Raw genomic sequence first — 25,390 nt, forward strand, 5'->3', positions numbered from 1 at the left:
AAAGAAAGCACTAAAAAAATTTGGCGATAGAGCGAGGGGACACTGTATTTTCTTAAATGCTCATAGGAATTCCAACTTATTGTTTGTCTTTCTTTCTATTTATTTAGACCACACACAATTTAGTAGTACATAGTTGGGAGTTTAGTGAGAATGAGGAGGAGGTGTTCTATATGGAAGGAGAGGCGTGTTTGCGACTTGGAGATACATATATGGCGTGTTGCACTAGTGTTGATGCGTTCAGGTCAGAATAAAGTTATAAAACAGTGTCTGTGTTACTGTGTTACTCTGTTGGGACAACACTGTGCCTTCGCCAGCCGTCATAACAGAGAGGTGCGGCTTACCATGATGAGCATGCGTTAACTGCGGCAAAAAACTTTAATGTGATTCATAAAATGAAATAGTTCCTGCAGTTAGTTTTATTTTTATTTATATTTTAAGTTCGTTAAAAAAATAACAATAACAGTAATAATAAAATCACCTTTTGTCGCAGTGGAGCATTTTTTTTAACATAAGACCTTTTGTATGGATCATAAATTCAAAATTTCTCTCTATACTGGGAGGTTGGTAGCCCCTCAGATTATGCTGATCCAAATGAAGGTTCGATTGAGTTTCACCTTGGTTGCCTTCCTTCTGCCCCCTGACATTTAGGATGAGACTGCCTATTCATCCTTCCCTCCATCCTCTGTCATCCTCCATTGTTCTTTGAAGTGGGATCCCTTTTATCATCTTTCTTTCTTTTAAAGCTGTATCTTTTTTACTGTACTGATGGTGAGTGTGAGCCACGCTGCAGTTTGCTCCAAGCACATAACTAGGCCAGGATTACTCTTTCCAGCTTGTTCCCAGTGAAGCGTGTGTGTGTACTAATATATGCGTGCGCTTGCAGGTGTGTGTTGAGGCTTGGGAGAGAGCGGGCATCCAGTCTGGCCGGCCAGCAGTCAGAGAAGAGTTGGGCATATGGAGGCTCGCTTTTGGGCCAGCAGGTATTTTTCAACGTCTGCTCTCTCCTTCTTTTGTTTTGGTTTTTTTTCACGCTGCAGCCTGATATCAGTGTCTTTTCTTCTTGCAAATGATAAGTACCCACAGTGTAGTCATAGGCAATGAGTTTTTTTAGGTGAGTGCTTGAAATTGTGTTTGCAAAACCCTGCAGGAAGTCAAATCAAACATGCATTAAAAGAGATTAGTGGAGGGTATTCTTCGTAATTGTCTTTGTGTTCTTCACCGTCAGTCCATATCACCATTGTGTTGTTCCTTTGCCTTAAAGTACCTTCTTGAGGTTCTAATTGGCTTAATTTACATTACCAATAGCCTTGGCATGTACTTGACAAGCTGCGAATGCATTTTCCTGAAAGTAGGTATTCATTGTTTTAAAAACACTTCTCCATGTGTGAATATGACATGAGTGGTGCCCCCTGTGGGTTGTGCTCAAAATACTTTGGTAATCATGCTTGCATGCATGTGATGCAGCTATCCTCAAAGTTTTATCATTAACAGACAAGCTGTCAATGGCTTATGCCCAATTTGTCGCTAAGTCCCGCCCATACCCCTGCAAAGACGTTTTGCGGCCGTGTTTTTCAGCCAATTTTGTTCAAATTTTACACACACTCGCTTGCTAGTCCCCTAAAGGTATGTAACAAATTTCGCGGTGATTCGGATAAACACACTAACGTTATCGCATGCGATGAGAAATTTCAAGTCAATCCGATTTATGGGGGTCAAACTTTGGGGTTTGATAGCAGCGCCACATAGCAGAGGCAACACAGTCTGTGTACGTGTTTTGACCCAATTTCGCCCATTTGTGTGCAGTGGTTCGGGAGTGGAAGAGTTAGCTCACGCAAGCAAATACATACAGTGGGCTGTAGTGTCAATGCAGAGAGCCAACTGATGTCTAAGCTGCTGTGTTACATTTAAATGGCATAATTCTTGTAATGCTGTTATGTCTGCCTCCGTATTGGAAACATGAGTCAAGCATGGAAGTGTTCCTGGGTCCAGGTTGGAGCGTTTAATGCTGGTGTGGCGGCCGTGGCGGCACAGGTGAAAGTGTTTAGTGCGGGGCATAATGCAAGCAAACCTCCTTGCGGGCCCCCCGCTTTTTGCAGCTGTGCATAATTATAATCCCTCCTTCTCTCGCTCCTGATTGCTTCCCTGTGTACGATCAGATTAGCCAGGAAGGGGGGGCGGACATATTTTTACATTAGGACGTACAGTGTGCTTGATGAATTCCATCACCACAGCCGCTGTTTTGTTTTTCTTGCTAGCAGAGCAGGTAATGAATGAAATGAGGGCAGAGAGCCTGAAGCTAGTAAGGTTTAAATACACTAAGTTTAAAAACACTGGTAACAGTTGTACCTGTGTGTGTATGGCAGCAGCTTAGTGGGTCCATTGACCTTCCTCAGACTTTTCATCCAAAGCTGAGCTGTGCTGATGGTGGAATAAGATGGTCTTTGTTGGAGGAAGGCAAGCGTGGCGGCTCCCAATCAGGGGGCCTGCAAGTGGGGCGGAAAACACCTGTTCCTGGCTACAGGTGTACATCCCCGAGCATATGGCTGGACTCCCCTGCCCCCGACTCCGATACTCTGACCTTGTCTACCTCCCCATGCTTTTAGAACTCGCATTCCTCCACTCGGAAACCCCGTCCAGTAACACATAATGTCAAATCTCACAGTCAAAACTAACAAAAGTCAAAACCATGATAGATCTATCCCTCTATCTGAAATATGTCTAAGCCTGACACCTTCATTGCTAGTGCAAAAACATTTGCCTTTTGGTTTGTAAATGCATAAACACATCTAGTGGAGTATGTCAATGTGAGATGCTTGTGGACATCTGGAGGTAAGAACACGTCAAGCAAAGTTGGATTTGGCAAACTGTACCTGTAGATTTGTCCTCACCAAATATGACATCGCTACTATCAACAAAACGCGGTGGCTCAGAAGTACAAACGTTGGCTCCAAGGGGTTCGCTAGCTGACAAAAGCCGTTGTCTTCAACGATGGTAACGGGCTGGTCACTTTAGCCCTCGCGTCGTTTCTGACCAACATTTTTGCACTTTTCAAATGCAGCGGCTGTACGAACGGGCGTCGTATCGATGCTGGTGGCTGATGAGGTTTGATGTGTTGAAGCTCGACGTTTTCTTCCCTCGTCGGAGAATGTCTGCTTGTTTGATGAAACAGTGAGAAGTAGCACACGATCGACGCGGTGTTTGTTTACAAGTGAGCTCAGGGGAAGTTACGACAGGCTGTTTGTAGCACGTCACAGAAAAGGAGCCCTTGATTGGCTCACGCTAACCCTCCTACAGCACAGTACGGGTAATCTCACCTCGTTGGAGCATTTTTTTTTTTTATCGGTTATCGGAGCTTTTTTTTTAAAAAAAATGTATCGGATTTATCGAGATGATGTCATAATTACCGGTCCGATAATAATCAAAAATGTAGTCAGCTGATGCATGGATACAGAACATAGATATACGAGGCATAGATATTGTTGATGAGGTGTACAGTTTAGATGCAAAGAGTAGATTGTACCACTGTTGTACAATTTATTAAATACATTGCAACCGTCTTAAGTCTGTCCTGCTGATGCCAACAACTCGTCCATATCGGACAACTCATTTTGTCAGCATCAATTTTGAGGCCCAAAGGGGTCATTTTTATGAAAAATGGATAGCAGAGGCTTTCATCATCATCTTCCACAGCTCGCTACCGCAGTCTGTCATCCCCACCTGTCTCAAGTCAGCCATCATCGTCTTAGTGTCCAAGAACACAGTGAGCTGCCTGAACGACTGAACGGCCAGTTGCTCTCGCACCCATAATCCAATGACCAAACGTCTGGAGAGACTCATCTTGTCTCGCATCAAGGATGCTCTTCCTGGTTTCCTCGATCCCCGTCCGTTTGCATACAAGACAAACAGATCAACAAATGACACGATTAACCCAGCACACCTGGATGATGTCAACACCCACAGTATGTGACGATGCTGTTTGTGGGTTTCTGTAGCCTACAAACTGGCTTCAAAACTCTTCGCACATGACTGTTCTCCCATTCACTCCAGCAACACCACCGTCAAGTTTGCTGACGACACCACCCTCGTAGGACTGCTCAAGGACAGCGACGAGTCAGCTTACGGGGAAGGGGAAAAAAAGAAAAGAGGATGCCGCGTGGTGTTACTCTTCTACTCCTGATCACTGCACACAAAAGGGTAAACATTTGTCAAAACATGCGCCCCTACTGTGATGCCTGTGCTTTTTTTTTTTTTTTTTTAACGAAAACCAAATTTTGAACCCCATATTAATGGATTACATTTTATAACGCTTTTCAATGAAGTTAACCCATTATTCATTCACTCCTCAGTCACACACTGGTGGTATCTACATCTGTAGCCACAGCTGCTCTGGCGTAGTCTGACCGAAATGTCAAGATTCAAGAGTTTTATTGTCATATGCACAGCAAAACAGGTAGTTATACTACGCAATGAAATTCTTATTCTGTTCATTCTCCCTAAAAAAAAACACAAGAAAATGAATAAGAACAGAAGAAAAAATAGCAATAAATTAAAAGCAACAATAAGATGTTCAGTGTTATGAGTGTGTGCGTGTGTTGCGTGCGGCGTGTGTGAGTGATTCGTTGAGAAGCCTGATGGCCTGTGGGTAAAAGCTGTTTGCCAGCCAGGACTTCAAACTCCTGTAGCGTCTGCCTGACGGTAGGAGTGTGAATAGTGAGTGTTGTGGATGTGTGCTGTCCTTGATGAGGTTGTGTGTTCTTCGTAGGACTCTAGATTTATAAATGTCTTGCAGCGAGGGGAAGGCTGCCCCAACAATGTGCTACGGCCGCCGACGGCCTCTCCGACCACCGGTGTCTTGCCCAAGGACACAATGACAGTGACTGGGTGGAGGTAGCGAGGATCGAACCGCCAACCTGCTCTAACTCCTGAGCCGCTGCCGTCCATAAGTTGGATTTGTTTGAAATTTCTCCCACAGCTTAATGCACTCTACAAAAACACCCAATGCAAGTTCTTGGGACTTTAGCCGAATCACAACAAAATTTGGTACACATCTTGAGGGGACTGACAAGCACGTGTGTGTAAAATTTGAACAAGATTGCTTGAAAAACATGGCCGCCATTGAGCCAAACATCCTTGCAGGACGTGACTTAACAACTAATTGTCCATAAATTATTCACCATGTGTGTAATGATTATAAAACTTTGAGGATATCCGTATTACATGTAACCCATTGGGGGCACCCCAGATGTCACTGAATGTCAGTTGGATCTCAGACGTGGATCGATCGATGGGTAGTTAACACCTCAAACGCCAGTAAAAGGAAAATCCAAACATGTTAAGTTTGGGATGAACTTCCAGCAGCAGCTGATCCTGGCGTCATATTTTCCCAAGCTAAGGTGTATCCCTGCACGTCTACATCCCATTCCCGTCCCCTGGCCCTTTGTCTTCATTGGAAACAGGCAGCATGTTGCTGTGCAGCAAAGGAAGCAGTGCATGGATAATATGGTTACGCCGTCACTGATGCATAAAGCCGCGTGTCTGCTTCTTGTCAAGACCTTGCCACCAAAGTCAATTTGGCCGTGCCCTGGCACAATATAATATTTCTTTAATTGCATCAACACGGAAATTACGTCGGCCAACAGTATTGATATGAGAGGAAATAAAGTCGGGGAGGGCTCCAGGAATAATTTCACCCGCTGAGCATTACTGTAAAGCCCATAAAAACAAGAGATAGAGAGGAAAACGTAGATGGACGACGGAGATTTCATTTCCCCGGCCTCTGCTTTGCCGCCATCCTTTCAGCAGGTCCACTCGACATCATCATCTAGCATGACGTCAGCTAGAAAGCCATCTTAAAACAATAGTGTGCTTGTATGTGCATTTCCTCTGATGATGATGATGTCAGCATTGGCAGCTAATGCTGCCTCGTAAATTCAACACATTTACCAGTCAGTGTTAAAAGGCTGCGTGAAATCAGGTTTTCCCGTGCTTGATGCCATTAAACCAAACCACGCACTTTCTCCAAGGTCATCCTGAAGTGGATAAATAGCAGATAGATGATTTTTAATTTAATAGAAAAGTACGCTTGCATGACACAATGCATCCTGATAAGGCTCTCCAATCTCCAACAGACTCTTTCTTCTTCTCGTCAATGAGCAATCTCCCCCACCCTGTTCCACGTTGTGTTAAATACGGTGATTCGTGTTTTCAAGTGGGGAATTACATTTGGAGAGAGGTGCCTTTTGGATTGAATGAGTGAATTAGAAATGACTGAAAACAGCAATTAAAACGTACGCAGAATAATTATTCAAAAGATGCGACGAACTAAAAAGACTGTTAATTAGATTTAATTTGGTGAGGGCATTATTGATTGTTAATATTTAGAGCCAATATTGACATTAGTAGGATATGAACACAACTATGTTGTGCTAGTCAACAACCACTGGCTAATGTTGAGAACTAGCGGCGCATCCTAGCGATTAGTTATGCCAAGACTAATTAGCAAATTACTGCCAAACTTTTGAGAGGGGTGAAGGAAGAACCAGGAAGATCCCGTAAAGATGAATTACTTTTGATGCATATGAGAATGAATGGAAATGGAAATGGAAGAATTAAGAGGGGTGTATGATGCTAAAATGGGGCGTCCAAAGTTTTTCCACATGATCGTAAATGACATTTGTGGCGCCCCCCGATGGGTTGTGCTCTAAATGCTTTGGAAGACATGCTAGCATTCCACATATGATACAGATACTTTGATCCTCAAAGTCTTAGAATCATTAAATGGACAATGACTTATGGCCAATTAATTCCCAAGTCATGTTTTGCTTGATGGTGGCCATGTTTTTCAACCACGTAGCTCAAATTTTACACACGTGCTTGTCAGCCTCCTAAAGGTGTGTACCAGATTTTACGGTGATTGGGCTATGCGATTGGCTGGCGAGCAGTTCAGGGTGTGCCCCACTTCTTGTCCAAAGTCAGCTGGGATAGGCTCCCGCTCAGCCATGACCCCAATGAGGACAACCAGTATAAGAAATGGATGGAAAATGGCCTCTGCATCCTTTGATGTTTTTCAGTCGCGACCCTTCGTTGGAGAAAGTTTGGACAGCCCTGCTTTAAAGCGCTCCAATGCGGCAACAGAGCATGTAAAGAAAGGCCGCATGCGACCCCCACGGTCTCTCCTCTTCTAGCCGAGCAGCCCAGCGTGAGGAAAAAGCTTGTTATAACTCTTAATAGTCGCTATCAAAGGCTATTGATTAGCTTTCCCGCCCTGTTTGGGTGACAAAGTGAGCATTAGTCCGAGACACAGAGAGCTGCTTAAGACAACATCTCCTCAGGGGACCCCCCCCCCCCCCCCCCCCCCCCCCCCCCCAACAATAACCTACTCTTGTGCTGTCCACACACACTGCTATCCTTTCACCCTGCTGCCACCAGATAATCCATTTTACAGCCTGGGATCAAACACTGAACCCTGCTATAACACACACACACACACACACACACACACACACACACACACACAATCAACCGCTCAAAAGAAGTTACTTCCTCCTTGTTGTTCATTTTCACTTCATCTTCCCTGCACGGCGCCCGTCCTTGTAGAGACGAACATGACTTTGCACCAAGACAACAATACAAGCCCCCGCCCCTTCCTCCCACCCCACCTTAAATGATCTGTCCACTGAAATAGGAGCAAGCATCACGGCCAATGAACTCCTTCTTCTTCTTAAGTGCGTTTCAGGGTCTCTTTAGATGGCACTGAAGTATACGCTGGAAACAGGAAAATGGGTTATATCGGGTAAGCTGGCAGCGCTACAACCAAATTAATGGATGTCTGCTAAAATATTCATATGATTAACCCCCAGCTTTAGGGAAGGCCTGCATTCAAATGAAGAAAAAAATCTGAAAATCCACATTGTTTGTGTCTTTTTCACTCGGCCGCATCTAATGGAAGTGCACTTCTGTGCTTTTCTGACATTCTTCATTCAATGCATTACTCTCCATGCTGCATATTTTAGCACCAGACATCAGATTTAAGGTGGTAATTAAGCTTCCTTTTGTACAAAAAGTAATACATTTTAGTCGAAAATCACACTGTGTTTTGATAAAACTGTGTATTCTAATTGATGAAAACATCATGAAATTATTCAACTATAGCATTTCTCCAGTTTCTGTGGAACAATATAACGTTCCTGTAGCAAAATATAACAATTTAATGACAAAATGTATTGTTTTCAGTGCGGTGCATCTGCCATATTTCTGGAGGGTGCCACCTTTGGGAGTTTGTGGTATTTTTTAAATTAAATCCGATGGTAACACAGAGGTATTTACAGTTTCATTTTTTTTGTCCATTCAGAATTCCATATAGTATGTAATTCATGCTAATGGGCTGTGTGAATCTATTAATGAATGTGTTCTTTTGAAGCGTCACTGACATGATTGATCAACTTTGCTTAAATATATTCTATATTGTTTGCAATTATGTTCAACGCTGCTCGTTTTTTAAAAGCACAGGGTAAATATGCAACAATTACATTTATAGTAGGAGAAATGGCAGGAGAAATGTTCACTGACCGTCGCAGAAAAGGTGAGTTTCTTGCAGTGATGTCGGCAAAGATGTTTACGAGGCGTTAGCTGAGAGCTGCGCCTTTGCTGACATCACTTGGGAAACGGCCCTTTTCAAAGGAGTTGAGACCAAAATGGCGCCCGACATTTACAAAAATTGAATTTTTATGAACAAACGAACATCCATCCATCCATTTTCTATACCGCTTCTCGTCATTAGGGTCACGGGGGCATGCTGGAGCCTATCCCAGCTGACTTCAGGCGACAGGCAGGGTACACCATGGACTGGTCGCCAGCCAATCGCAGGGCACATATAGACAAACAACCATTCACACTCACATTCATACCTATGGACAATTTAGAGTCGCCAATTAAGCTAACATTCATGTTTTTGGATGTGGGAGGAAACCGGAGTACTCGGAGAAAACCCACACAAGCACGGAGAGAACATGCAAACTCCACACAGAGATGTCCAAGGGAGAATTGAACCCAGGTCTTCCCAATCTCCAGACTGTTACTGTGTTGGCCAACATGCTAACCACTAGACCAGCGTGCGACACAAACGAACAACGTAGAACATAATTAAAAACAATGTAGAACATATCTAAGCAAAGTTGAAAAATCATGTCAGTGACCCTTGAATGTACATTAATCATTTATCATCCATATTATTTATTTCATTATATTTCTTTATTATTCAATAGTTAATATGTATTTTTATTTGTTTTATTATTTATTGTTTTTTCATTTTACGTGTTCTTTCTAATTTTCTAACTGAGAGATCTTTTTTTTTTTTTAATTTACAGTTTTTGTTTAGGAGCTTTAATTAACAAGTGGTGTTATATGAACATGAATCAATCACAATAGTTATGCAATTGTAGCTTATACAGTATAACCTTTACCTTGTGTGTTTCTTTGCAGCATCACAATGTCAATATTTGGATTTGAGCTGCATGCGTCTGCGAGAAGCAACAATTACAAATGAACTCACTCGACTCACTGTAGCGTGACACCACGGCTGTATTTAGTAGCTTAGTAAGAGCTTATTCAATTTATTCATGATCCAAACCACAGGGTTAGTGTGTGTGTGAGTGCTTGTGCGTGCGTGCGTGCATGCATGTATGATGGTGAGGAGGATGTGGAGTGAACCATGAATTAAAAACAGCCTACAACCATTTCACCGCATCTCTCAATTAGGACATCATAGCGTTCAACAGCATCTCGTTTCGTCGTCTTATTTTTTTACACTGACACTGCACCGTGTGGAGGGGCATCGGCTTGTGTGACCCATGCTGGAAAAGAGCAATCCAGCAATATAGCCTGCAATGTTAGCAGCTAAACTTTGCCAAATTGTTATTGCCAGCTGGCAACAAACATAATGAATGCGCCTGCGTGTGTGTTACGTGGGGTGTGGCTTGCAACATCGGCGCAGGACGAGGGCGGGATATACACATTCGAAAGTTACAGCCCCCCTCATGCAGTACTTACCCAAAGCATCGGTGTGCAAGTCCATCACTCCGCTCTCCATTCCACCCTTCACCTGTATACTCGGTTGGTTGTGTTACCCGCTCTTCATTGGTCAGTCATTGGCCAGCTTGTCACTCACTGTGTAAACAAACATTGGTCAGTTCCTTGACTGTCGTCATTAGCCGACATCACATCCCTCACTGTTAAATCATTGGTCAGTTCACATGTGGCCACATGTGGCACCAGTCATTGGTTGGTTATGTCGCTCACTCCTCATTGGTCAGTGTACGTGTCAGTCATTGCCCTCGCATTGAGTGTTCCTGTGTGGAGTAGTGCTGTACATGGTGCGCCATCAGGTCCAGCCATCCTGCATGGCCTGTGGCTGCAGAGATTCTATGCAGTCACTGGCTGTCTTATTAACATGCAACTATCGACTGGTCTACATCCTATTGGCAAAGGGGGTACGTGCATAAAAATGAAAAACTATTAGCACCTAACGCTCACAATTACGAGTGCACCTGAACGCCTCATAGCACAGAGCGCACAGTCAGAGCAGAAAGAAGGAAGGAGACACGGCATGAAGTTCTTCATTGCTCTGTGTGAGTTATATGAATAAGTAACTTTGATGATTATGTTGTGTTTAATCATGAGGGTGTAAGATATCTTGGTGTTTCAACCCCCGCACTGTGAAAACCTGTCAATGTATGTGCGTGTCGGGATGAGAGAGTGGACATTCCCCTGAAAATGAGGCTTTATTGCTGCTTGTATGTATTTTAGTTTCCCTTTTAAGTGGACAAAAGTGAAGCTCATGTTCAACTCGTTCAAACGGAAGGATGCCAACATCCGGCTGAAATAAAATGTATGTAAGACCGATACTTGGATGTTTTATTCAGCTCCAATAGAAATTCACATCTTATTTACTTATCATTGCTCGTGTAAAACTTATCCAAGTTTGACCATTCAAAATACACATTTTTCAACCAGAATTACTTACGTACTATGAAGTTACTTAACCAATTAAGCCTGCTTAATTTTTCAATTTAATGACCATTTAAAATGGTTTGTGTTTTTTAAGTGTGCAGGAGTAGGGGGTACATGGCTTCAAGTCAAATGTCTGAAGGGGTAGGCGACTGTGACCCCCGTCTAATATGTACTGGTCAGTTTAAATATAAATCGCTGCCTTATTTCTGTTTTTCTGTCAGCAGCACATGGGGCCAGCAAGTACTTTATTGTTTTTTTAAACCGTTAGATGTATGGTTATTGGGCCAGTAGGGATATTCTGCCATCAATCTGGGTCCATAAAAAGGAGTAGTTATTGTTTGATTTAGTACAAAGCGGACATATTAAGATTTGGCCATAATGCATCTGTAGTTTTGGGACAGTTGTCTTGTTAAAGGCAATGATTAACGTATTCAATTTCACAAGGAAAGGACGTAACGCTCTCCAGACTGTTTGAAAGTGTCCAGGGATGGGCCACCAACCAAAGTGCTTCATCATGTCATCAGGTAGTGGTGCCATGATATAGTACCGTCAAGTCCAGGTGTTGACGTGCACCATAAATTCCATCTGAGGACGCACGAGGCCCATTCTGGTCCTCTTTAGCAAAACAAGCCCGCTCTCATTCTTCTTATATTTTATACATGAAGCCAGCCATTTACAGTCTGATGAGCAAGTCTGGCTTATTAATGACACGGCCGCACTCTTACGGCGCCAAGCAAATACTCATGTAAAATTAAACACAATTTGTTTACACAGCGCCGCAAATCAGTCCACTCCAGAGGGGTGCTTTGTTGCAAAGCTCCACCATTTTAATTAGGCGTCGGGCGCTTTCTGCATCTCACAGCGACCATTTGCTCCGTTTGAAAACATTGTTTTCGAAACGCGATACCCGTTTCGAGTGTTTCGGACGCACACGTCTGCCAGAGGGATATTCAGCTTGAATGATGTCATGAGGCTAGAGAAGCCCTGACAGGACTGGACGGCTAAATGAGTCGATGATGGCTCCACTTTGGTGGAATTATGCCGTAAGTAGTGCAATTGCAGCTATGGCTTTAGTCTGGTGGGGAGCGGTCAGCATCATTCGCTTGTATCGAGTTACCACCATCGCACCAAAATACTCCCTTAATGACGGCACATTTGAAGGAAAAGCACTGACCTGAGCCAAGAGCAAACAATAGTTCCTGACATGCATCACTCGGTAGCATAAGCTGCCGATTAAGGAAAGTGACTACGTCATACACCTGAATTGCTTTTTTTGCTCACATCAGGTACAATGACGACAAATAAAAATCTAGGGTAGCCCAATGAAAACCGTTTTTCTATGCCCTAAATACGAACATACAGTATTCCATTTATTACAATTGAATCCAGCTTCACGGAAATTCACCTATCGCAGTCGGGGCTGGAACCATTTAACCGCGATAAAGGAGGGACGACTGTGTAGCAACGATTGCTCACATGGCGTCTCACTATCCGACTCTTTCAATCTTAAGTAGTTTTGTTCGAAATGTATTTATTACCTCCGCCAAGCGCAGCCGGAGTTTTTGCCCTCGTTCTTGCCGGCGTTTATCTGTTTGTTCGTTAGTTTGTTTGTTTGTGTTGAAAACAACTTGAAAAGGTCTGCATGGATTTGGATGAAATTTTCAGGAATTGTCAGAAATGGAATATGGAAGAACTGATAACATTTTGGGGGTGATCCGGATCACCGTCTGGATCCAGGAATTGTGAGAGAGGACCAGTTGTGCATATAACTTGACAAAAAAAAAATAGTCAGAGCACTTGGGGGAAAAAAATACAAGATACGTTTCCAACAGGTTCTAGAAAATATCAAAGACTGATCCAAAAATTGATGTTAATCACAATATGGGTAATTATGGCACTTTGCAGAGGTGTGGTTATTCATATATCGTTAAACCAGCTAACTTTTTGGTAAAAGTCACCCGATGTGTATCAATCTGATTCCGTAACTTGCTAGCTAACTCAATAGCCACTCAGTAGTGCCATAAATAATGTAGCTATAGCTTGTTAGCTAGCTTGAGAATGAATGAAAGCGTCCATTTGTTGAAGTTTGATCACAAGTTTGTCTCCCCGCTAAGAGATAATTTGGCAGTTTGGGGAAATGATAGCCACATTGTGCTTTGGGGGAGATAATTGCAGCGCCGTAGCAAATGACAAATGAGACGCACGCGTGACACAAGCAACTCAACATGTTCGCCCTCTAATTTCCAGTGTCATCGGAAAATTCCCTTGATGATCGCAAATGAAAAATAAAATTCATGTGTTAATTGAGGCCTGTACTCGACAGACAAATAATCACAAGTGTCAAGATCCCTCACGGGAAAACAGCAGTCAAAGAGAAGCAGGATTTTCCTAATTCACATTTTTGATATTACTGACAGCACGTTTCATGGAGTTTTAAGGAATAGAGCGGTTAAAGAGTTAAATAAGCTGCTCGGCTTTGATGGATCCTTCAAGGAGGCGATCACGCGTCTGTCTCAGGTGTGGAAGCAGGTTGGTGATTTAGGTTGATGGACGACTAATCAGGAAATCAATTAGGCCTTGACCCAGAAAGCGAGACAAAAGGAGAGGATTTCTTTCTTCCTTTTATGTCCTCTGGCTCTTTCTTGCCGTGGCTTGGACCCTCTGGTGACGCTCATTGGACAAAGATGGTCCACTGGGCTCTCTTATAGTACCATCTATAGTCGTCTTCTTTAAATGGATCTAGCTGTCAGACTGTGACATGTAGCATGAACAATGCACACTTAGACTGGATTGAAAACTTTCCATGTACTTACTTTCCACAGTCTGTGACTTTCCAGTAATTTATAGCAATGTAGAAGAAACGGGTAAACAACTATTACAGGTACAGCGGAACCTTGGTTAGCATCATTCGTTCATTCCAACTCCAACCGAAACAGATGTTCACAGAATCAAAATTTCCCATAAAAATTAATGTAAATCCAGAAAGACAAAAATGTTAACACAAAGCCTGTTTTACAATTATAGTTTTACGTGCATAAAACTATTCCTAATGCATATAAATGATGAATGAAGGGGATAAATGAACATTTACGTTGACTTTTACCTCCATTGAATCCGTGATTCTTGACGTGACTGTTCCCATAGACACGATGTGGCAACGAGACACCACACGGACACCACCTTCCTGTTTTTCCATGAGTTATTTCTTGAATTCAATAGTGTTTCTCACCTCAGCAACCCAAAAATAGAACCAAAGAAAGTTGCAAGTGCCAGCGTTTTGATGAAGAATGTGAACAACACTACTGAATTCAAGAAATAACTCATGGGAAAACAGGAAGGTGGTGGTGCTTGATCTCGCTGCCACACCGTGTCTTTGGGAAGAGTCGCGTGTTCAGTGAAGGTAAAAGTAACCTTAAATGTTCATTTATCCCTTTCATTCATCATTTGTATGCATCTAGCATTGTTTTATGCACGTAAAACTGGAACTGTAAAACTATAAAAACGTGTTTTGACCGTCAACAAGACGGGCGGCTAGACGGTGACTTTTTCTTGTTAGATTATAACTTTTTTCTCTTAATATTTTGACTTTATTTTTGTAAAGTTACTGCAGATTTTTAAATTTTTTCTGTTTAAAAAAAAAAAAAAGTTTTCTTGTTAAATTATATTTTTAGAATGTACAGCGGGCCAACAAAAAAACGGCCACGGGTTGCAAATGGCCCTTTTGCCGCACTTTGGACACCCCGGTGCTATGCTTCAACTTCTCTAAACTTCTCTTATGTTTGAAGGCTAAATGAATAGATTTTTCATTCATATGGTCAAAAAAAGCTTCTTATCCACCACAGGGCCTTCCCTACAGTATGTACCCTGCTAGTTTGAAATACCCCCCACGTTTCCACCAAAATCTACCTGGTAAAGAGGTTCCTCTCGGGGCTGAAAGAGTTCTTCCTAACCCATAGACACAGCTGTAACCCTTCCTGGCTTCTTGTAAACGTCAGAACACTGATTTTTCTTGCTTTGTATATTTTTGCTTTCTATTTTATTTACTGACACTGTAATAAAAAACAAATCTGACCTAATATTGACTGTTTATTTACACTGTTTATATACCTGTGCCACCACAGGGGGCACAGGAACCTTTTACTTCCAGAAACTGTAGTTCGACAGTAACTATATAGTTACCAGGAACTAAAAGTTCCTGATCTTTCGGTGGAAAAGTGCTAAAGTGAACTCTCGAAAATATACTCCAGACATTCAGTTTTTCGGGTAGTAGACGAGGACCCGACGTCAGTGAGGGAAGGCGCACCCTGGTATAAACAATATGCCTTTTTTTATTATGGCAAATTATTGAGTGCTCAAGGCAAAGGTGTTTAATCGAGTCCTTCAAGACGCAGGAATCGCCACTGTGATGGAGCCGAGTGTTTAAGTGAGACTTGTGTCGAGTCCTCGCTGAGACAAGCTGCAACAAGAAGCACGAGACTTTGTCATTTCACGAGGGCTTTTCCCTGCTAAATGGCTAAAGTGTTTTTCATTATTTTCTTGCCAAGTCTTCTTGTGTCCTGCGTGATTTCAACTTGTACCCCGCGCAAATAACTTCCCACTTTGTCAGATATATTATCACTTCCGAGCGACAGTTCCCTGCGCCGCTGTAAGTAAACCATCCAAATCCCCAGCTCTCATCCCTATTTTCATCTCCTTAAAAAAAAAAAAAAAAAAAAAAAAAAAAAACATTAGAAGGATTGCCTTGCTATTGTTGCTCCCCTCGGGAGCAAATCTATTTTTGCAGAGATGGAAATTGTCGCTGCCCACAAAGCTGCTGACACACTCTCAATGGAAGTGTCAGTTCCTCAGGCCTCGCCTTTGTCAAGTGGATAATTTAATTGGAGAGGCACGACGGTGTGTCCCCGGTCGGGGCATTCAAACGTTGTATCACCGCCTGTCCCAATGCTGGCTCCCTTCCTGCTGAGGAGACTCCACATTTTCTCCCTCCATGCAGGTCGGAGAGGGAGGGAGGGAGGGAGGGAGGACCCATGACCCTGAGAGGGCCCTTTGTCAGGGTCTTCAAGTCCCAGGAGCAGCACAAACCTGCACTGCCATTACCTGTGAGTCATCTCGGGGGCAAATTAGTCAGCAGATAATGAAGCTGTCTTTGATTGCAGTGGATAGAGAGAGGCTTGGCTGTGGGGGGAGATAGGAGGCTCTCCTGTACAGGGGGGCCTCCACAGGGCATGAAAAGCATGTGTTTGGAGGAGCGCCTGCTGTCAACGGATGCTCTGTTCCTCCAAGATCCTGGCATAGTTGAGGGTTGAAAGATGCACTGCAGGGGGGAGGACGACCGCTCAACACATTCCTGATCTCCAGGTGAACCGAGTCCACCCAAAGTTTCTCCTCATACGCCCTCTCAGTCAACTCCACTCTGTCTGCCACGACATGAAATAGCACACACGGTCATAATAGTTTCATCTGAATCAGTTGTCCACGTTTTTTCAGAGGGCCGCAAACAGAAAAATGTAATGTTGACATTCTTCACTTTTAATTAATATGATGAAAAACGCTAAAACCAGCCCAAGAAATGAACACACACAAAAAAAAAACAAAACAAAAAAAAAACAAGTCACTTTTGCGTTACAGGTTCCATAAGAAATAGTTGCAAATCTTGCGAGCATGCATGTGCTGGCCAAGGTGTACGTATTCTGTGGGTCCAACACACAACCGCCCAAAACCCGCTCAGTGGCGTCCCCCCAGGACAGACAAAACATTTGATTTGAAGGTGAAGTTTTTGGGGAATTTGGGTCTATTTAAACTTTTTTTGTTGTTTTCAGCATGGACCTAATCCTCCTCCATCATGTTCAAATTTGGACTGTGTTTAATTTTATTTCTAGAATAAATAGACCAATAAATAAAAAGCAGTGAGCTGTAAATGGCACTCAGGCCGCACTTCGGACACCCTTGATCCACAGTAAATGTTGCTGATGCGGCATTTTGCAGAACCTCTTTCGTGAAAGACGCTCATGTCTTTACATGTGTAAAGTCTTCACCGGTCTCCATCTTTTACCTAACCTATGTGTGTGTTTGTGTATTACAGCTCAGTCGCCACGATGACCTGCACGCCCGACTCATGGCCGCCCTCCAAGCGTAGACAAAGCTCTGTGGCGTGTGTCCACGGGCCATGAGGGGTGTCGCAACTGCCAACAAAACACACAAAGACCCCCGTCCCCGGTGCTGGCTCTCGACCCTGTCTACCCGACATCCCGAAGCACCCTCCACCACCACCACCACCACCACCACCACCTCAGACGCCGCTGCTCACTTGCCAAGAGGAGGAAGTTCCTCTGCTCTTCTTTTTTGAGGTAGTCCTTGACACAAACGTCACTTTGACACTAAAGCACAGCTCGAATGGTTGCAAACACTCCCAGCTCTGCAAGCCAAGTCTTTTCTATTCACGTTTGTTAGCGTATTAAAAGAGATAATACAGTGAATTTAGTAGAGCATCAGCAACTGTAATTTGTGGGTTACAAGAAAATGAATTTCAAATTCATGCACGTTGTGAAAACATGGCCAAACTCTAACCACATAATTGCTGTAAAATCAACAGCAGCAAAATGTGGTGTTAAAAAAATGTAGTGTTTTCAGAGTTTCTTCAAAGCATAGCTGTGGGTTTTTGCACACAAAAGTCACCCACATCAAATATCAAAAACATAATTCCCATACAAAATAATGGAAATAGAAACAATCAGATTCAGTGTCTAACTATTGAAAAAAAAAAGTTACATGACCTGTACAGTGAATGTTTATGTAACATTTGACTGTAAAAGTAAATGATTGCTATCTCATGGTTGACTGTGGACTATTATTAGTCCAAAAATATTGAAAGACAAGTTGTATGTAGTATTCTGGTCACGAGGTGTCAGTTATGTTACGTCGATGAGACATGACTTTACATTACATTTTCTTCACACCGCATGGCATCAGCCGTGGCATGTCCGACATGTCCTCCCATTACCTGTGGAAGTGGTAAGTTTTTGTCTTCTTCCTTTGTACTCCTTTCCCACTTCATTCGAAACCCTTTCTTAAGTTTAGAATAAACAAATTGGAGACTAACTAAGTAGCTCGGTAGCTTTCTATATTTAAAGCAGCAGCCATCTCTTGTGTCCCTGCAGTGATCCCGTAGCCTGCACATTACAGTTGAGCAATGTGGCGTAAACGAAGAACAATAGGAGTGCGAAGGTGGCTATAGGTGTGTTATTTCATGTTGACAGGGTTATAATAATCGAAAAAATATATATTTAGAAAGTCATAAACAGTTTTTCAATGCTCTAACCACAAAAATATTCAATTTATAAATATTGAATCCTACTTTGCAGCAATTCAGTTATCGCAGTCGGGTCTTGAACCAATTAACCGTGGACGACTGATGTGTGTCAATGATGCACTTCAACTTTTTCTTTGTTCTGTCATTTTGACAGAAAGATTGTTCTGCGTGCAGTTCTTCAAAACTTTAATGTTATCTGATCATGAAACAAGATATACCAAGCATTTTTTCAAATAAAAATAAGTACAGTAGACGCCCCTACAACGTAAATAATCCGTTCCAAGAACCTTTATGTTATAGGGATTTTATGTTATACGAAGCGTAAAATACATGTAAATAGCCTAATCCGTTCCAAGATCTTCCCAAACTCACCCCTTTGGCACTTCAAAATATTCAAAGTCCACCAAATATGGTGGGAAAATATAAGAAAACATTAGCATAAACATAGTAGAGTAACATTCCAATATAAAATAAGGTAATAAATAAGATTACTGTAAATGAATAAAACTGAAAAACAAAAACAATCCTATCGTTCACGAGATGTCTTGATTAGGAGCGCAAGTGGAGGCAGGAAGGAGGAGGACTAGCCTGAGTCGAAACGTGACTCAAAGAGTCAAAGAGTCAGCTGGTCTCACAGACAAAAGCACACGCACTACACGATAATGCTGTGTGCAAAATTTTAATTTGTAACTTAACTTAATTGTTTAAGTTAGTTTCAGGGCGACTACGAAGAGGAAGGCGGTTGAAGGGACAAGCCTGTCTCTCACACACACTCGCATACGTGCTGTATAACTCGGCCAATGAGATGAGCGCGTAAGCGGTGCCCCGATAATCAGCCAATGAGATGAGAGCGGAGGCGGTGCTCCAAAAATCAGCCAATGAGAGCGTGAAGTGTCAGAAGGCGTCACCAAGTGTTAGTGTTGACGCTTTACGTTATATGGAATTTCTTCTGTAATACGAAGCAAAAACTTAACATAAATTCTTTATGTTCAGTGGAATTTATGTAAAAGGAGGTTTATGTCATGCGAGGTACTACTGTACTTGAAAGCCTACTTTCTCCTTGACATCCTCACTTCACTTCTCCTTTCAAAGCACGTTACCCATTCATTTGTTAGTAAAAATATAATAATCAAATGCATGTGCATTTGTACAATAATATCATGAGGATATATTCATATTTCTATTCATATGTATTGACAGTACAAGTGGGCCTCTGAGAGCAGCCATAACTGTGATGTGGCCCTCAATGAAAAAGAGTCTGACGCCTTTGATCATTTTTTTGCTGATGCATATAGTGGTGCTACTTCTTTTAACATCCCTTGTTAAAAATGTGTTTTTAAAAAATGTATGGCAAAAAGGACATGCAAAGTTCAAGACAAAAACACATGCAGTTAATCCTTTCCATTTGAGTGCAATATAATGTGTTTTGTTTGTGCTTGTACAATATTGTAATATTGGAAAAAAAAAAAAAAAGTTGGTAAACTTTGTCAGTATTGATGACATCACCGGCCAGGATCTGAATGAGGAAAATAGACATGGATACCACTTGTGGAATTGTCAGGTCAGCGGTCAGCATTTAAGACCTAAAGGGGAGCAGACAAGCTTTCAACTTGTTCTTTGGCTTGTCAGTTACTCCTTAGTAGGAGATGTGACACGCTGCTCACCGCCTATGTCACAACACTTCTTTGAATATGTGCATTTAACCCGCAATGACACGCCATTCAGGAAGCAGCGTCATCGCGACCTCTCAGGCCGAGTGCAAGCAAAGACACGTGTGACGCTTCCAATTTGTTCTTCAGGCCTTTAGGGAATGACTCTTCTGATGCATGATGACGCTTTGTCAGGTCAATTAACATTTTGATATTGCAAATATTTATTTGCAATATACCATTGATACCATTGATATGGTTTATTGCTTCATTACCACTTTAATTGTATAAGGCAGTCGTCTTCGACGGCAGAATGCTCCTATCAAGTAGAGAACGTGTCAAACTGAGGCCCGGGGGCCAAATCCGGCCCGCGCTGCAGTTTCATCCGGCCCACGGAACTGTTTGGAAGATCTAAGTAAGCGATTCCTACGGTATAAACTACTCCTGTGGCACTTTGACTTTCAAAGTGGAAACAATATTGTATTTAGCACGAAATTCACAACGATTCTTGAAAACGAGATGATTCATCTTAAAGGCTATCCATCAATAAATCTGTTACCAATTTTTTCCATGACTGTATATACAAAATAAAAATAATAGTGAATAAAGGGAGACGTTCACTCCCCCCCCCCCGGTCCTTAGCTTTCTGAAACGTAGCTGGATAGCGCTGGGAGTATTACTGTAGTCTTTAAAAATAGCTTAAACCACAGGTAACCATTACAAACCCAAACAGTTCTTCAAAGGTTTTTCAGATGAAATCACTGCGGAGGTCGAATTTTCATTCATGTTGTTAAACTTAGAGGAAACTTTCTCTCCCATGAAGGTTATCCAGTTGTCATCTCCCTGATGAAGTCACAAAGGGAACAGAAATACACTTTGGACTCAGAACAGGACCTCCAACCTCCTCTTAATGAATATGACCTCAGAGTCCTTCCCACAATTCCCCGGGCCCTCATTCCCCCTCCTCTCCTCTCCAAAACAACCCTACAGTGTTTAATCATTCCAAGGACTCTGGGGTGAGCTCCAACTCTAATCAATGAGCCTCATCTACGGGGAGCCCCGTATCCCTGGCGACGCCGTTGCCAAGACAGTTGTGCTTGGCAACCCCGCCGGCTCACCATGGAGATGAGGACCAAAACTCTAGACCGACCCCCCTCCATCCTCCGACCCTCCATGTCGTGTTGAACTTGCTGACGCTTGTCCAACAACAGCTTAGTTTGATAAAGTAACTTGTTTAATCTTTTATTTCATTTTGACACTGACCTTCCGAGTCACATTGGTACCATGGACAGTCACTGTTAACAGCCGTTAATAATGCTGTTGCATTTTCAAGTCTGATGGACACAGCGATCGCAACAGCCTCAACTTGAGCACTCATGCATGCATTTAGGCTCGTGTCTGCCATTAGTTCACAATACAACACAGGACACTTCTACTGACTTTGTGGATTATTTCAAGTCTTTCTGTTTTTATTTTATGCATAGCTGGCAAGAACATTGATATCTTTGACTACGGCTCCATCAGTGGTCTCCAAAGTGCGGCCCAGGGGACATTTTCAGCTTGCGACTGTTTTTTTAATTGGCCCCCAGTGCATTCTAAAAATATAATATGACAAGTAAACTTAAAAAAAAACAAAAAAAAACAGCAGCAATTTTACAAGTTAAAATACTGTATGAAGAGAAAAAGTTGTAATCTAACAAGAAAAAGTCATAATTAAAAAAAAAAACACAACTCGAATTTTCTCAGAATGCAATATATATTAAAAATATTCAACATTGTATTCTAACGAGAAAGAAAGTTGCAATTTTCCAAGAATAAACTCCTAATATGAGGAAAAATAATGCCATTGAAATATTATTTTTTTATTATTATTTTGTTATATGTTTTTTAAGTTGTAATATTATGAGAAACAAAACAAAATAAACTTATCATTTTCGGTAATGTTGGGGAAAAAAATTAATTATGGCAATAAAGTCAAAATATTCAAGTTCTCCACGAAGTGCCATAGATACCAAAATTCTTGCCATCTTTCCTCTAATCCAATCCTCTACAGGGAATCATTTGGTTAAGAAAATATTGACTGCCGTTGCACAAAATCCTTGAAAATCCCACAGATGTGTTAAGGAGAGTGCACACTGCAGAGATCTTTACTTCCGTAAACTCACGGAAATGCATGTGACGTCGTGCTTTTGCACATGCTTGTCATTTCCCGGATGCTTTGCGTTCACATTAAGAAGTCACAAGTCGAATTGGGCATCATACCCCGCAGTGTGAGCGTAGCCAAAGATGCCTGGGTCACGTTTGGAAAAATTGGAATTGTATTGTACTGCAGTGTGAACGTAGCCTACATGACACACCCAGGGGGACTTGTGCATGAGTAATAATGCTGGGCCCAGGCCCACCTCTTCCAGGGAGTGTATCACAGGAAAATGGCATCAAATCAAATCAAAATCAAAATCAAAAGCAGTCCTGTAGGTGGCAGCAATAAGCGGATGCAGACCGGCACCACAATTAAGCGGTACTGGAGAAACTGACAGGCTGTGTTGGATATTTTGGGACACTTTGTGATGGAAACGCAGTAGAATGAAAACTCAACTAAACCATAACGCTTAGAGAAAACAAGACTAAGAAAGGACTAACAACCTCCTGGATCGGCACTCTGGATTTAGGATAGTTCCTTAGCCTACGCCACACGCCTCAACAAAGTTTCTGGGAAATTGACTGTGTAGTTTTTGAGTTATGTTGCTAACATGAAAACCAATGCACTTAAAAACAAAAAAACACATACGTAAGTTAATGCCATGCACTTCGAAAATCGAACGTACTGTGTTTTTCCTTGCCACAAAGTGTCGTGGAAATTGGTTCAGTTGTTTTTTGTGCAATCCTGCTCTCAGAAAAACAGCGCTAAAAACACTGCAACCTGCTTTAGTTTGTATTGTAATAAGTCTCTTCCTGCATGAACCTTAGTTCTGACATGACCGCAGACTACATTTTCTGTACTTCCCCTGAAGACAGCTTCATCTGACATCTCCAAAAAGCTTTGGTGCAACCATTTGTCCAAGAATGAGCTTTCTGTTTATCTCATAGAGGACCTCTCTGCTCAAAAGCCCCCACCCCAGAGAGCCTTAGAGAAAAAAATAAGGCATTTTCCAGCAGCACTCCTCTCATTGATGAAATGTTTCCTCTCGGCTCTTCAATTATTCAGGCCGTTTTCATTGGAGAAGTCCCACTGGCGCCCGGTGAGATTTGCATCTTGATTTATTTGTCATATATCCTTTATATCTCTAAATTCTTTATATCTCTCCAGTGGTGCCATGCATCTTTCATGCCACCTTAGCGGGGCCTGATCCAAACATCGCCCACATTACACCTTGGCTCTTGTAGAGGCGATGAAAAATGCATCGCGAGGTGTCATTAATTTCTTTACTCTCTACTTGCTCCTCCCAAGTTTGATGTCAGGAGTCACCGTTTGCCTCCATCGTTCCCTTGCTTCATCTGGTTTGTGCGGAGAGGAAGCTGGGCTGTGACCTGGAAAGGCTGTTTAGTGGAGGATGAGTGAGTGACACAATTAGGTGAACGCGGAGACGACGCCTTGCCGCTCGCCACAGGGCAAGAGACATTTATTTATGAAGCACTTTCACTGACTTCACAGAGGAAAGAGGAGAAAATTGTTGAAACCACTGAAACAGTGACTAAGTTTACTTGCACACGATATTCCTGTAGTAACTGGAATAATGACGATATTCAAAACTTGCATCTACAATCAATGGGGCTAGTCTCGTTTACGTGGCAGTCATAGTCCGAAGATTAAGATTGTTGGAAACCACGTCCTGACGTAAAAAAACCCCTGACTTTCTTTTTTTGGAAAACAGCTGGACTCCGAAGACGAAATGCCTGCCTTAATCTTATATTTTGGTTCATCAATTTGATGAATGCACTGTAAAAAAAAAAAAAAAAAAGTACAGTGGAGCCCCTCATATTGATGACTGAGCAATTAATTTAATTCGTACATTTTTATTATTTGTTTTATGACCGAAAATCTCATCTCATCTATCCTAAGTCGGTAATAATTTATAAATGTATGATAGTAAAGCATAAGAAAACAGCACAGTAGAGCGTACATGTGCAATGTGACAACCTGACGTCAATGCAAGACGGCGGCGCCCTGTGAGGCTACAGCAGCACGAGCTTTGACAGTCAACCTTGTTACAATCCGGCTTCAAAACTTGCAGCAATGTGAACACGCATTAATACAGTCATCCCTCGTTTATCACGGTTATCTGGTTGCAGACCCGACCGTGATAAGGAGAATTCCATATTCATACAGCAAATATTTTTGTAGTTACAGCATAAAAAACTGTTTACGACTTGGGGTTTTTGACATTATTAGAGCCCTCTAGACAGGAAATAACACCCCTATAGTCACCTTTACACTCGTATTACCAAACATAGAAGACAAAGTAAATAAAAGTAAAAGGAAATAACCCATGAATAAGACTTGTTCTCCTGTGTGTTGCTATACATGTGTTCCCTAGGGGAGCTGAGTGAAGGGCGGACAGGAAGTGATGTCGGGGGTTTAGAGTTTTAGCTTGGCTTGGGTAGCGGTTGCAACAGTAGCCCGTGTTTTTATCAGGGATTTGAGTGTTGGTCCGGATCACGTTTTTCATATTCATAAAATTACTTTGATTCAGAATAGGAAAAAACTGTTTCCATGTCTCAAAAGTTTTCAGAAGATGTCCAATGTACCGATTAATACAGGAATATTGTGTGCATGTAGAGAGCTCCCTTTAAAGAGAGGGCACCGTATGACAGACCTTGAAGATTATTTCTTTGTGCCACTGACAGACAAAAGCCAGTGAAGGAGATAAGTTAGTGACACGCTTAAATGTGACAAAGCTTTGAACTGGCGTCACACAAACACTTGAGCCTCCAGATAAGATAAACATGTTTGCAATGGTGTACATTTCATTCTCCTCATCGCCGCTTCTCTCGCCCTCTGGAGGACTGCCCTCCCCGACGGACTAATTCCCTCACAATTATTCGTCTTTCTCTGAGCCGTTCCGGCGATTTTTTTCATCCTCCTCGTAAGCTATGGCGTTCCTCACGTGCGCAGTTGCTCGCTGTACGCTCCCTGGCCTTTTGGCCTCCCGAGTCGGGGTTGCACAAATCGGGATGTGTGCGGAATGCGCCAACAAGCCTTCCAATCTGTATCTGCTGGGCAAAATTGTGTATGAGAGGAGGAATGATGACAGGAAAGAGGGCAGAATGACGGAGTGCCAATTAAAGATACAGCACACTGCAGTGAACACAAAGGCTGTTGTTGGGTTCTCTCAAGAAAACATATTTTCTCCGAATTTCCTGGAAAAAAAAAAATCCAACAGATATCCTTAACTATTTGTATTTTGATTTTCAATTTTAAATAACA

At 42.3% G+C, this 25,390-nt stretch overlaps 1 long non-coding RNA gene across 1 annotated transcript in view; it reads left to right on the forward strand.

Annotated features, from left to right (window-relative positions):
- The window catches only part of LOC129194434 (uncharacterized), a 119,295-nt gene that overhangs the window by 74,724 nt on the left and 19,181 nt on the right, over positions 1-25,390 (forward strand). The window contains exons 3-4 of the long non-coding RNA XR_008573761.1: positions 884-980; positions 17,090-17,354. This is a non-coding gene — a long non-coding RNA (uncharacterized LOC129194434). The remainder of the gene's footprint in view (positions 1-883; positions 981-17,089; positions 17,355-25,390) is intronic.

Source organism: Dunckerocampus dactyliophorus, chromosome 14 (assembly GCF_027744805.1).
Source record: "Dunckerocampus dactyliophorus isolate RoL2022-P2 chromosome 14, RoL_Ddac_1.1, whole genome shotgun sequence".
NCBI classification, from domain to species: Eukaryota; Metazoa; Chordata; class Actinopteri; order Syngnathiformes; family Syngnathidae; genus Dunckerocampus; species Dunckerocampus dactyliophorus.